This window comes from Lissotriton vulgaris, chromosome 2_1 (genome assembly GCF_964263255.1).
Source record: "Lissotriton vulgaris chromosome 2_1, aLisVul1.2, whole genome shotgun sequence".
NCBI classification, from domain to species: domain Eukaryota; kingdom Metazoa; phylum Chordata; class Amphibia; order Caudata; family Salamandridae; genus Lissotriton; species Lissotriton vulgaris.
Window position 1 is genome coordinate 1229629363 of NC_141687.1, and position 12369 is coordinate 1229641731.

Sequence of the window (12369 nt, forward strand, 5' to 3'; positions counted from 1 at the left end):
CAAATGCAATTTTTCATTTCATTTCATTTCATTTCACTCTACGCAGTCCATCATTTTCTGTAGTTGCTGTGCCAGATATGTGGGCGTGTGAAAGTGATGGGCCCTTGAATGGCGCTGGCGGCCGGCGCTGTAAATGTGTTGTATGTGTCACACGTACAAAAGGTGTATGAATGTCCTTACTGCCCCTGTGTGATGGGGGTACTGGTAGGAGCAAAAGACTGACTGGCACCAAAGGGGTCAGGCAGAAAAAAGAAAATCACAAATTTAACCTCATCTAATCCCAATTGGTCTAAGCCCTATTTGATGGCCCATCTGGCCGAATTTAAATTTGGGGGGAAAATTTGTGTGTTGTTGTTTCAATTGTTATATTGTTTGTGAAATGTGGTAGTAATTTTTTTTTCTTCTCTATTTTTGTCTTGTTCCAGGCGTTTGCTGTTTGGATTGTTGTAGGTTGCGTGTCTGTTTGCAGCTTGTGTAGTTGTTTGTGCTTGGTAAGTGAATGTATTTTGTACTACTTTCCCTTGATGTTTGTCTTTTTGAAAAAGGTTGTACTTCTAGCAGTTTGTGTGGCTCTGTGTTTTTTTTTCTTTTTCTATTTCAGCATTAGTGTTTGATGTGCACTTTGTTTTCTAATCTGTCATTTATTTTTTTCTTTCTAGTGGGATATCATTTCTTTTTGCTGTGTCTCAACAGAGTAGGTGCTGGTGAGTGTAGCTATATTTGGTAAGAGTGAAATTGTTTTGGATTGTATTTATCTTTTTGTGAAAGCCTTACCTTGTTTACTTCTTACTTTGCACAGTGTAGGTTGTTGTTCATTTGTGTGTGCAGTCTTCTTGCTTTGTAAGGATAATGGCTAGTCGCAGGATTACTGCTCAGCAGGTTCTTGGTTTGCTTTTTGAGTCTTCCTCTGACCATGGTTCAGAGAGTGAGTCCGATTCGGACTCCCAGGTGGCAGCAGAAGATTCTGGTAGTGAGTTTTCTCTTCGCATGGAATCATCATCATCGGATGATGAATCTTCTTCTAGTGCTGATGAAGGGCCTATGGTAGAGGAGGACATTGAGGTGCCGGTAGTGGGCCAAGAGGCACCTGTGATGCTGCCTAGGGGCGCAAGGTTTCCTTTCTTTTTACGTCGGCAAGAGGCATGTGGGCTGGAGCCTGCGCCCAAAAGGCTTCACATTGCTGTGGTGCGCAAAGAGGCATCTTGTGCTTTTCGTCTTCCTGCTGGTGTAGTGCAGCAAGAGGCATCTGGGGCTGTTAGGGTTCCCATTGGTGTAGAGCGGCAAGAGGCATCTGGGCCTGCTTGGTTTCCTGGTGGTGTAGTGCAGCAAGAAGCATCTCAGGCTGCTGGGCTTCCGTTTGATGTAGTGCAGGAAGAGCCCTCTGGGGATGCTATGTCTTCTGTTGGTGTTGTGCAGCCAGAAGTATATGTGGCTGTTAGGCTTCCCATTGGTGTAGAGCGGCAAGAGGCATCTGGGCCTGCTGGGCTTCCCGTTGGTGTAGTGCAGGAAGAGCCCTCTGGGGATGCTATGTCTTCTGTTGGTGTTGTTTAGCCAGAAGTATCTGTGGCTGTTAGGCTTCCCGTTGGTGAACAGCAGCAAGAGGCTTCTGAGCTGCAGGCTGGGGTGGCTGCTCCCCCCGTTGATAGGGATGGCCTCTGGGTTCCCCCTGGCATGGTGCAGCCGGCATTGCCAGAGTTCACTGGTGTTCCTGGATGTAGAGTGAATACTGAGAATTTTCTGCCAATACATTTTTTTCAGTTGTTTTTTGACGATGTGTTTTTGCAAGAGATTGTTGATCAAAGTAATTTGTATGCTGAACAATTTTTGAGGGCCAACAGTGCCAGCTTTAAGCCCTATGCTAGAGCAATCCGGTGGACTCCCACAAATGTTGAAGAGATGAAGAAGTTTTTGGGATTAACTTTTTTGATGGGCTTGCTAAGGAAGCCATCAATGACTTCATATTGGTCCAGTAGTCCCTTGATGGCAACAGCTATATTACCAGCAGTCATAAGTCGTGATCGGTATATGCTGCTTCTTCGGATGATGCATTTTGTTGATAATAGTTTTGCGTTGCCACGTGATCACCCTGATTGTGACCGTTTGTTTAAAATTCGGCCTGTCCTTGATCACTTTGTTGATCATTTTCCTGAGATCTTTGCACCTGGTAAAGAAATTGCAGTGAATGAGTCTTTGGTGTTGTTCAAGGGCCGCTTGGTTTTTAGGCAATACATTCCTAGTAAGAGGGCACGCTATGGAATCAAACTGTATATGCTGTGTGACAGTGACACTGGATATGTCTACAATTTCAGGGTGTACACTGGTAAGGAGTCCAGCATTAACCCTCCTGGTTGTGCTGCAACTTTTGGAGTGACTGAGAAAATTGTGTTTGAACTAGGTAGAGGATTATTTAACAAAGGCCATCATTTATATGTAGATAACTTCTACACTGGTGTACGGTTGTTCAAGGAGTTGGCCAAAGTGGGCACTGTTGCTTGTGGCACAATGCACAGTAACCGTAAAGGTTTCCCAAAGGAACTTGTTTGCAAAAGGCTTGTGCGGGGACAGTCTACGGCATTGCTAAGTGGCGAGCTTCTAGCTGTGAAGTTTTCAGACAAGAGAGATGTGTACATGCTGACTACTATCCACGATGAAAGAACAGAACCTGTGCCTGTTTGGGGTCAGGGTGCTGAAGTGCGCAAACCTGTGTGCATTATAGCTTACAATAAGTTCATGGGTGGTGTTGACAGAGTAGATCAGAGGTTGGAACCTTATGCTGCTCTTCGAAAGGCTTACGTTTGGTACAAGAAGTTGGCTATCCATCTGTTCCACTTGGCATCCTTTAATGCTTTTGTTGTGTTCCAGAAGTCTTGTTCTGAGACGAAGACGCCTTTTGTTAAGTTTCAGGAGTCTATAATAGGCATCCTTGTACTTGTGCAGCAGGCAAGTGTTCCTAGATTTGGAGTGGTGGAGGAAGTGGCTAGATTGAAAGATCGCCACTTTCCAGAATCTATTCCTTCCACTACCGCAAGAGAATTTCCGACTAGAAGATGCAGAGTCTGTTGGCGAAGAGGCGTGCGGAAGGAGTCTCGTATATACTGTCCTGACTGTCCTTCTAAGCCTGGATTGTGTCTGTTAGCTTGTTTTAGATCGTACCACACGAAAACAAAGTTTTGGGAGTTTTAATGAGCTGTAAAGTGAATTGCCTGGTCTGTATTCTGTAAAAAAAATGGTTTGTTTCAAGGTTTGGCAGTAGTGCAATGTGTTTAGTTTTAGAATTTGTGTTAGCTGTTTTGTAGGTATTTCCATTTGTTTAGTGTTATTTTGAAAAGAAGAATTATAAATGTGATTGTGGTGTGTGCCGGCTGGTGCTTGGATGGCGGTGTGCGTGGACTGGCGCTTGGCTGGAGGTGTGTGTGGACTGGTGCCTCCCTGGCAGAGTGAATGGTTTGGTGTTTTGTGGGTGGTGCGTGTGGATTTTTGTTTGGCAGGCGGAGTGCATGGTTAGGTGCTTGGCTGGTGGTGTGAGTGGATGGTGCTTGGCTGGTGGAGTGCAAGGATTGGTGCTTGGCTGGTGGTGTGTGTGCACTGGTGGTTGGCTGGCGGGCTGCGTGGACTGGTGCTTGGCTGGTGGTGTGTGTGGAGTGGTGCTTGGCTGGTGGTGTGTGTAGAGTGGTGTTTGGCTGGTGGTGTGTGTGGAGTGGCACTTGGCTGGATGGTGTGTGTGGAGTGGTACTTGGCTGTCGGTGCACGGAGTGGTGCTTGGCTGGCGGTGTGTGTGGAGTGGCGCTTGGCTTGCGGTGTGCATGGAGTGGTGCTTGGCTGGCAGTGTGTGTGGAGTGGTACTTGGCTGTCTGTGCACAGAGTGGTGCTTGGCTGGCGGTGTGGGTGGAGTGGCGCTTGGCTGGATGGTGTGCGCTGAGTGGTGTTTGGCTGGCGGTGTGCCTGGTCTGGTGCTTGGATGGTGGTGTGGGTGGACTGGCGCTCGACTGGCGGTGTGTGAGTACTAACTTTCTGTTGGTCACTACACACACTGCTAGTTGAGTGACACTCTACGCAGTCCATCATTTTGTGTAGTTGCTGTGGCAGATACGTGGGCGTGTGAAAGTGATGGGCCCTTGAATGGCGCGGTCTGCTGGTGTGAGTGTTGTAATGTGATGGGTCCGCGGCTGGCGGTGTGAATGTTTAGTATGTGTCACACGTATGAAAGGTGTATGAATGGCCTGTAAAGAGGTTGGTGCCTTGACGTAGCTTTACAGCTCACGAGCTGTGAGTCAGTGGTTCAGTTTATCATACTTTCAATTATACGCAGTGTATTTCATTTTTGTGAAATTACTTGCAAATAAAATTGTATGTACTGAATCATCACTCATCCTCGTGCCAAATCCAACCAGTATGTGTGTGTGCTTGCGGTTTAGATGGCTGTCCAGTAATATTTGTTTTTTTTTCTCTTTCAGAAGTAGGGTGTACCTTGTCCCTTTTTGTGAATGTTGTAATGTGTTGCTTTTCCTTCCGGATGGTGTCAATGGTCTGGTGTGTAACAGGTATGAAAGGTGCGTGAATGGCCTGTAAAACGGTTGGTGCCTTGTCGTGGCTTTACAGCTCACGAGTTGCGAGTCACTGGTTCGGTTTTCATGCATTTATTTATTGACAGAGCATTTCTTTTTGATGAAATATCTTGTTAATAAAATTTTATGTACTGAACCATCATTCGCCCTCGTGCCAAATCCAACCTGTATGTGTGTGTTGTTGAGGAATAGATAGCCGTGCTTGAATGTTTGACTTTTGAGTAAGTCTGTTAAGGTGTACATTATAGCTAGAAATAACTTACTAAATTTAGATATTATTGATAAACCATGGGAGTATATGGTCATGTCTTTCTGGTGTATTCTATTTTTTTTCATCCACAATCTCCTGCAAACTTGAAAATGTCTGTCACAATTGCCATGCAATAGTGTTCCAAGAATTGTACGCTCTCAAATTGAAAACTTAAATCTTTCAAAACAATTTCGGTTTTGCAAGGGGGTTCCCATGACTTTTTGGCCCAGGGGTCGGCGGGCATCTTTGGAAACTACCAAACCCAAACAGTTCTGAAAACTAGACACCCAGGGGAGTCCAGGGAGGTATGGCATGCGTGGGTCCCCCAATGTTTTCCTACCCAGAATCCCTTGCAAACATCAAATTTTGCTGAAAAAATCAGTTTTTTCACACTGTTTTTGTGTGGGAAAGCGTGACGTCACTGGGCTCATACAAATTTCCTCCCACCCAGCGTTCCCCCAGGTCTCACGATAAAAATGGTACCTCACTTGCGTGGGTAGGCATAGTGGCTGCAACAGGAAACGGTACAAATCGTACGGTGGTGAATTTACAATACCCAATTGCAAAATGACCTTGATACGGGGGGTCAGAAAGCCAATCAAAAAGCCCACTAGACACCAGGGACATTTTCTTCTTGGTGTAGAAGTGGGGGCTGCCCAAAATGGGCATGCCAATGCCTCCACCCCCCCATAAAATATGTTCACAGTCTTTCTGGCACCCTGGTCAATAAGAAGCCCACTAGGGACGTCTTTTTAAAAAAGAGTTGTTGGGGCTGTCCACAAGGGGCATGCCAATGCCCCCACCCCAAACACAAAAGGGACATACTTTCTGCCTCTGAGGGGCAGATGGCGGTTACTACCCCGGATCTGCCCCTAAGAGGGTGGTAGAAAGCTCACTTGGCACCAAGGATTTATTTTTATAAAAAAGACGGAAGGGAATGCCCATAATGGCAGGCCAATGCCCAAACCCCTAAAAAAATGTGCACCGTCTTTCTGCCCCCCATGTGAGCATTTGAAGGCAATAGCCCCCAATCTGCACCAAGGGGGGGGGGGCAGAAAGCCCAGTAGGCACCAGGGACATTTTCTTTTCTTAGTATAGGGTTGGGGGCTGCCAAAAATGGGCACAGTCTTTCTGCCCATCCTGTGGGCATATCGTGGCAATAGCACCCCGATCTGCCCCCCACCCCCCCCCGGGGGGCAGAAATAATACTAAGCACCAGAGATTTTATTTTTTTTAACATAAGGGTGGGGGCTGCCCAAAGTGGATTAAAGCCCACTAGGCACCCGGGATTCTTTTTTTTCATATAAAGGAGGGGCTGAGGCGGCCCACAATGGGCATGCCAATGCCCCCACCCCTCCCAGCAGAAAAGAGACAGTCTTTCTTTCCCCTGTGTTGCAGATCAGGGTTATTATCTCCGATCTGCACCAAAGGGGGGGGGGGGCAGAGAGCCCACTAGACACCAGGGACATTTTTTTTTCTTGGTGTAGGGGTGGGGGCTGCCCAGAATGGGCATGCCAATGCCCCCACCCCCAATAAAATATGGCTATATTCTTTCTGCCCCCCTTGGGGCGCATATCTTGGTAATAATAAGCCCAATAGTCACTAGGGACTATTTGTTTTTATAAAAGATAGGTTGGGGCTGTCCACAATGGGCATGTCAATGTCCACACACCCAACAAAAAAGAGACCGACTTTCGGCCCCTGAGGGACAGATGGGGTATTACCCTAAATGAAAGCCCACTAGGCACCATGGATTATTTTTTTATTATAAAAAAGAGGTTGGGGCTGCCCAGAAGGGGCTTGCCAATGCCCCCAACCCCTCCATAAAAAATGGGCAGTCTTTCTGCCCCTCCTGTGGGCATATTGTGCCAATAGCACCCCGATCTGCCCCTGGGCAGCAGAAAGTACACTAAGCACCAGATATTTCTTTTTAAAACATAGGAGTGGGGGTTACCCAAAATGGACATGCCAGATGGGGGTTATAACCCCAGATGAAAGCCCCTAGGCACCAGGGATTCTTTTATTTTATAAAAGAGGGCCTTGGGCTGTCCACAATGGGCATGCCAATGCCACCACTGCTCCAAGCGGGAAAGGGACAGTCTTTCTGTCCCCTGGGGGGGCAGATAAGGATTATTACCTCCAATCTGCCCCTAAGGGGGGCAGAAAGCCCACTAGACACCAGGGATTTTTTTTTATAAAAGAGGTGTGGGGGATGCCCGTATTGGGCATGCCAATTCCCTGACCCCCACCCCAAAAAATGGGCATGGTCTTTATGCCCAGGGGACATCTGGCGGCAATAGCCCCTGGTAGGCAGTAGGGACTTTTTTTGTCCTTGTGCAGGGTTGGGAGCTGTCCAGAAGGTGCATGCAAATACTCCTCCCCCAAAAAATGGGCAGAGTCTTTTTGCCCCCAGGGAGGCAGATGTTGGCAACAGCCCCCGATCTAAAGCTCCCTAGACACCAAAAACTATTTCTACTTTATGTAGGGGTGGGGCTGCCCAGAATGGGCATGTTGATGACCCCACCTCCTGAAATAAATGGGCACAGTCCTCCTGCCTCCCCTGGGGGCAGATGGTGGTTATTACACCAGATCTGCCCCCCCCCATGTGGTGGCAGAAAGCCCACAGGAAACAGGGATTTGTTTATGGGCATGTTAGGGAGCTGCCCCTAGTCAAGGATTGCTCCCCTTTTTCTTAGGTATACATTTTAGCTGTTTCTGCACCCCTTGGGGCAGATCAGGGATATTTTTCGTCTTGGGCAGAAAACCACTAGATACCAGGAAATGTTTCTGTGTGTGTGTGTGTGAACTGGAGTTTGACTGACACTCTGCTGCATGTACTGACGTTTGGCTGGCTGTGTGTGCATTGGCATTTTGCTGGCGGTGTGTGTGGACTTGCACTCGGCTGGTGGTGTGTGTGGGATAGCGCTTGGTGGCAGTGCGTGTAGACTGCTGCTTGCCTGGCAGATGTTGTGGACTGGCGATTGGCTGCCGGTGTGTGTTGGATGGTGCTTGCCTGGCGGTGTGCAAGGATTGCTCTTGGCTGGCAGAACGTGTGGACTGGCACCTGGCTGGCAGTGGGTGTGGACTGTTGCTTTGCTGGTGGTGTGGCCTGCATGGATCCCCCTGCGTTTTGTACCCAGAATCCTCAGTAAACCTCAAATTTAGCTAAAAAGTCACATTTTCCTCACATGTCTGTGTGGGAAAATTGAAGGATCACCGCGCCAGCACAAATTTCCTACCACCCAGTGTTCCCCTCGATCTCCTGTTAAAAATTATACCTCACTTGTGTGTGTGCCCAAAGCAGAGTCACCTTAAAAAATGTAACAATAAACCTGCCATTATGTACACACTTTAGCCCCCCTCAGTTTAAAAATGTTATGCGTTTTTGGCTGACTCTGCTTTAGGCATTCACACAAGCGAATGTCATTTTTATGGGGAGACAGAGGGGAGCACTGGATGGTAGGACATTTGTGTAGGCATGCTGATCCCACACAGAAATGTGAGGAAAATGTAATTTTTTTTTTTTAGCTGATTTGGAGGTTTGCAGGGCATTCTGGGTAAGAAAACGTTGGGGGATCCAGGCAAGCCACACCTCCCTGTGCTCTCATGAATGTCTAGTTTTCAGAAATGTCTGGTTTGGTAGGTTTAACTAGATGGCCGCCAATCCCACGATCAATAACCCAGATACCCCCTACCTATCACAAAAAAAACATTTTGCAAAGGTGGCTCCTGCCTTTTGGTCCCGGGATCGCCGGGATAATAATGTTATTATAAAAAGAAGTACAAAAGCAATATTTTTAATTACAATATTTTTGTCCATAATTTTGTAGCTATGATATTTTGAGTCAATATTTAGTGGAAAAAAGAAATCTAACGAATATTGTTGCCACGACTGGCCAATTTTGTGTTACTGGCCATTAGAGTCCAACCATTAATCCCAACCTTGTACTTGCAAACATTGCTTATTCAAACCCATACTCATATCGGTTGTTCCCCATAGGGGCCTTACTGATGATTTCCCACGGTGCAGTCTCTAAACCCCTCCTTAAATTTCATATAACCCAATGCATTTTCTAGAAATTATCCTCATTTGCCCACCACTTCAACTTGTCTCTCTCACATGTACTGCTAAATCCTATGTTTATGTGTACAGATATCTTTGGCACAACGGAGAAAATCTCTCCACAGACAAAATATGAGCGGTTGAGATCCCAGGCCATTGGTTTATGAATTGCGTTTCGTAGTAAGCGAAGTAGTACTACTGCAGTACTTCTTTAAGAACTCCAAATTAATCATTTTGAATCAGGCAACAATTATCCTCCCTTAACTGAGACTTGTGAATATAAACACAGTACCAACCTGGAAGTCTACAATCCATTGAGAGGCCTATTAGAAAAAGCCCCTTACCTCACATTTAAGTTGCATTCAGGCACCATAGAAAATTATTGGACAGACAAGTTCCCATATTACTTCAACCATGTGTTCTAGGCTTTTACTTTGTAATGTGTTTATCCCCATTAACTAGTCTACTTTTCTTCTGTGAAATGAATGACATGTAATTTTCAAAGAGCCCTCTTGCTAGGCATCCTTCGGTATTAAGTGTGATAGGTGATTGTTCTATTATATTTGAGCAAAAGTCCCTGGTCACCTCTCAGAATATGAACTGCCTGCTTGAACACAGTTAAGACTGGAGAGTGGAAGAAACTAAGTGAGTCTTGGCTACCCACTTCAAGTAATATCATCAGGGGACAGTCAGGAGAATGACAATAAAAATCCTTGATACTGGCAAAATACACCTTACTTGCCACAGGACCTGGCGCTTACAAATAAATAGTTGAACAGTTCTCTTGCGTAGTCTAGGTATAGGTTTATGTTTAACAGTCAATAGGCCCTCTCCCTCACACCCACACACTTGATAGTTATTTCTCTATCCCTCTCATTTGCTCGTTTTAACATATTGTTTCATTATTCCTCCATATGTATAAACAGTATTGCTTCATTTATTTATTTATTTATTTATTTATTTTGTGTGTTTTGTAAAGCGCAGCAGCTGCCCCAACGGGGCGTCCCGGCGCTGATAAATCATGGAACTGAGAGGCTAGGAACCAAGGGAGCATTATGTGGGGAAAAGATGAGTCTTCAAGGACTTTCGGAATGCTGATTCAGTTTGGCAGGCACGTAAGGCAACCGGGAGGTTGTTCCAACACCGAGTGGCGCAGACCTTGAATGTTTTCCCTCCGGCGCGAGTACGTTTAAATCTTGGGGTTTCCAGCAGAAGTAGGGAGTTTGAGCGTAATGTCCTGGTGTTGACATACGGTCTTACTTAATGATTTCTTTCTTTGTGTGTACCTGCCAGTTTCATGGTCACTCTCTTATCTCACGACTGATCCTTTGTCCCTGGAGCACAATGTAACACATGCTTTGACTTCTTCTTTGTATCATTTTCCTCTGTTTCCCTTTTTGAATGTGATGTGGTATATTTAGGTTTGGCTACAGACCGCTTTAACGGTTTTCAGACATGGTGTCAGTAATTCTTTGAACTAGACACAGAGTTAGCTTTTGCTGAACCCAGATGTGTACTTGTCTCTCACCTCATGCTCTTGGGTTTTTGTACATCATTCCATATCCTATGAACTGCTTGCATGGAAATGCATGAGAAATACCCACACCCATCACAGCTAAGGTCACGTTCAGTTCTTTATCTTACATGTGCAATACCACAGCGAAGATCCCCACCATCAATGCTCCCTTTACCAACACTACCACAATGAACACCAATACCAATTGCACAATATCAGTATCATCACAATGCTAACATAATACTCATCATATTCAGCAATACCACTGCCACCAAAACCACATTCAAACAATAGCACCACCAACAATTCCACCACCAGTGCCACTTCCAAAACCAGTCTGACCACAAATACTACTACCAACAGTTCTGTCCCCAATTTCACCACTGCAACCAATACCATCAGCAATATTACCACCACCAATACCACACCACTAACTACCAAAGCCACCAAAACCACCTCCAGTAGCCCACCATTACCACTGCCAGTGCCGATGGCAATGCTATGAACAAAACCACCTCTAATAACGCATCACCACCCTATCCACCTACCACCAATTCCACACCTAAACCATAAACCCATCACCATACTACTCCATCACCACTAATACCAGTACCAGTATCACACCACTAGTAGTACCCCAATTACATCACCTTTACTAATGCCACCAATGAATGAATGAACCATGCGTAGAGCAAATGAACCATTTGTCAAACAGTGGTTCCGGCGCTAACAAATAGCTGGAAGGTTGAAAATGAAAAAGGCCGCTGTCAGGAATGGAATAGCCACGTTTTTATGATCTTTTTGAAAATCTCTTCATATAGGGAAGCTTGGTGATTATATGGACGAGCGTTCCATAGTTTGGCGGGAAAATACGAAAAGGACTGGACACCCAAATGGACACAACGTACTGTGGAAACCAATACTCCCAACACCAATGCCACACTACCACTACAGTATCACCAATACCAATACATTGATTGTGAGACCCAACAATAATATATTCCAAAAACTATTACACAGCAAAACAAGCATTGATAAAGCCTAAAGTATGACCGTTAACACTAGATCTGTTACATTTGCAGGTTGTTTTCCTTGCTCTGTGAGCAAAGCATTATTTTGTTCATCCCTTATCATTTGTATCTCTGTGTTAAAAGTTGTTTCTTTAGGACTCCTGTTTGCTGAGTATGTAACATGTAGGTTTCTCTCTAGCTTGCTCAGTATGCACTTTATCATTTTCCTTTCTATTATTTCCGTCTATATGTTGATTTCAGTTCTCTTTTCCTTTTTCTATTTGCATTGCTTTGTTCTCTCTCTCTATTCCTCACTACGTGATATTTTGTTTCTCTTATTTCTGTTAGTACAGCATAGTTTTCCTCTCCATCATTCCCCACTGTTTCCCTTTTGGTGTTTCTCAGGCTGTATTTCTCTGCCTCTTGCTCATCTGCTTGCACCGCACGATTTTTATGTACTCCCCATCATTTTGCTTTCTATGTGAAGAGTTGTGTCTCTGTCGTGCACAATGAGTGAGATGGTTTTACATTTGCACTCTCGTTGCACAGCATTGGTTTTGTCGCTTTCATTCCCATCTTTCCTCTTTTTCTATTTGACAGGTTGTTTTGTGCGTCTCTTGCTCATTCTGCATGTGCTGAATCTTTGGCCTTCTTATTATTTGTCTATCCCTCTATGAAGAGTTATTTGTTGGTGTCTCTCTTACTTGCTCAGGGTGCGACATGTAGTTTCTCTATTGCTTGCTTTGTATGTACTGCATTGTTTTCTTTGTCCTCTTCTTTTCACTCTCTGTATTTTTCGTCTGTTTTGTGCCAGAAGGGAGGGAATTATTGATCTCTGGATCATGTGCTTTGCTGTTTGCGGCCAAGGCTCCTGCAGGGAGAACACCGTGACAAGGTTCTAATGACATTGCTACAGGCTTTGATTGATTGGACCAACAATGCAGTCACTGAGAGATTGTTTTTTT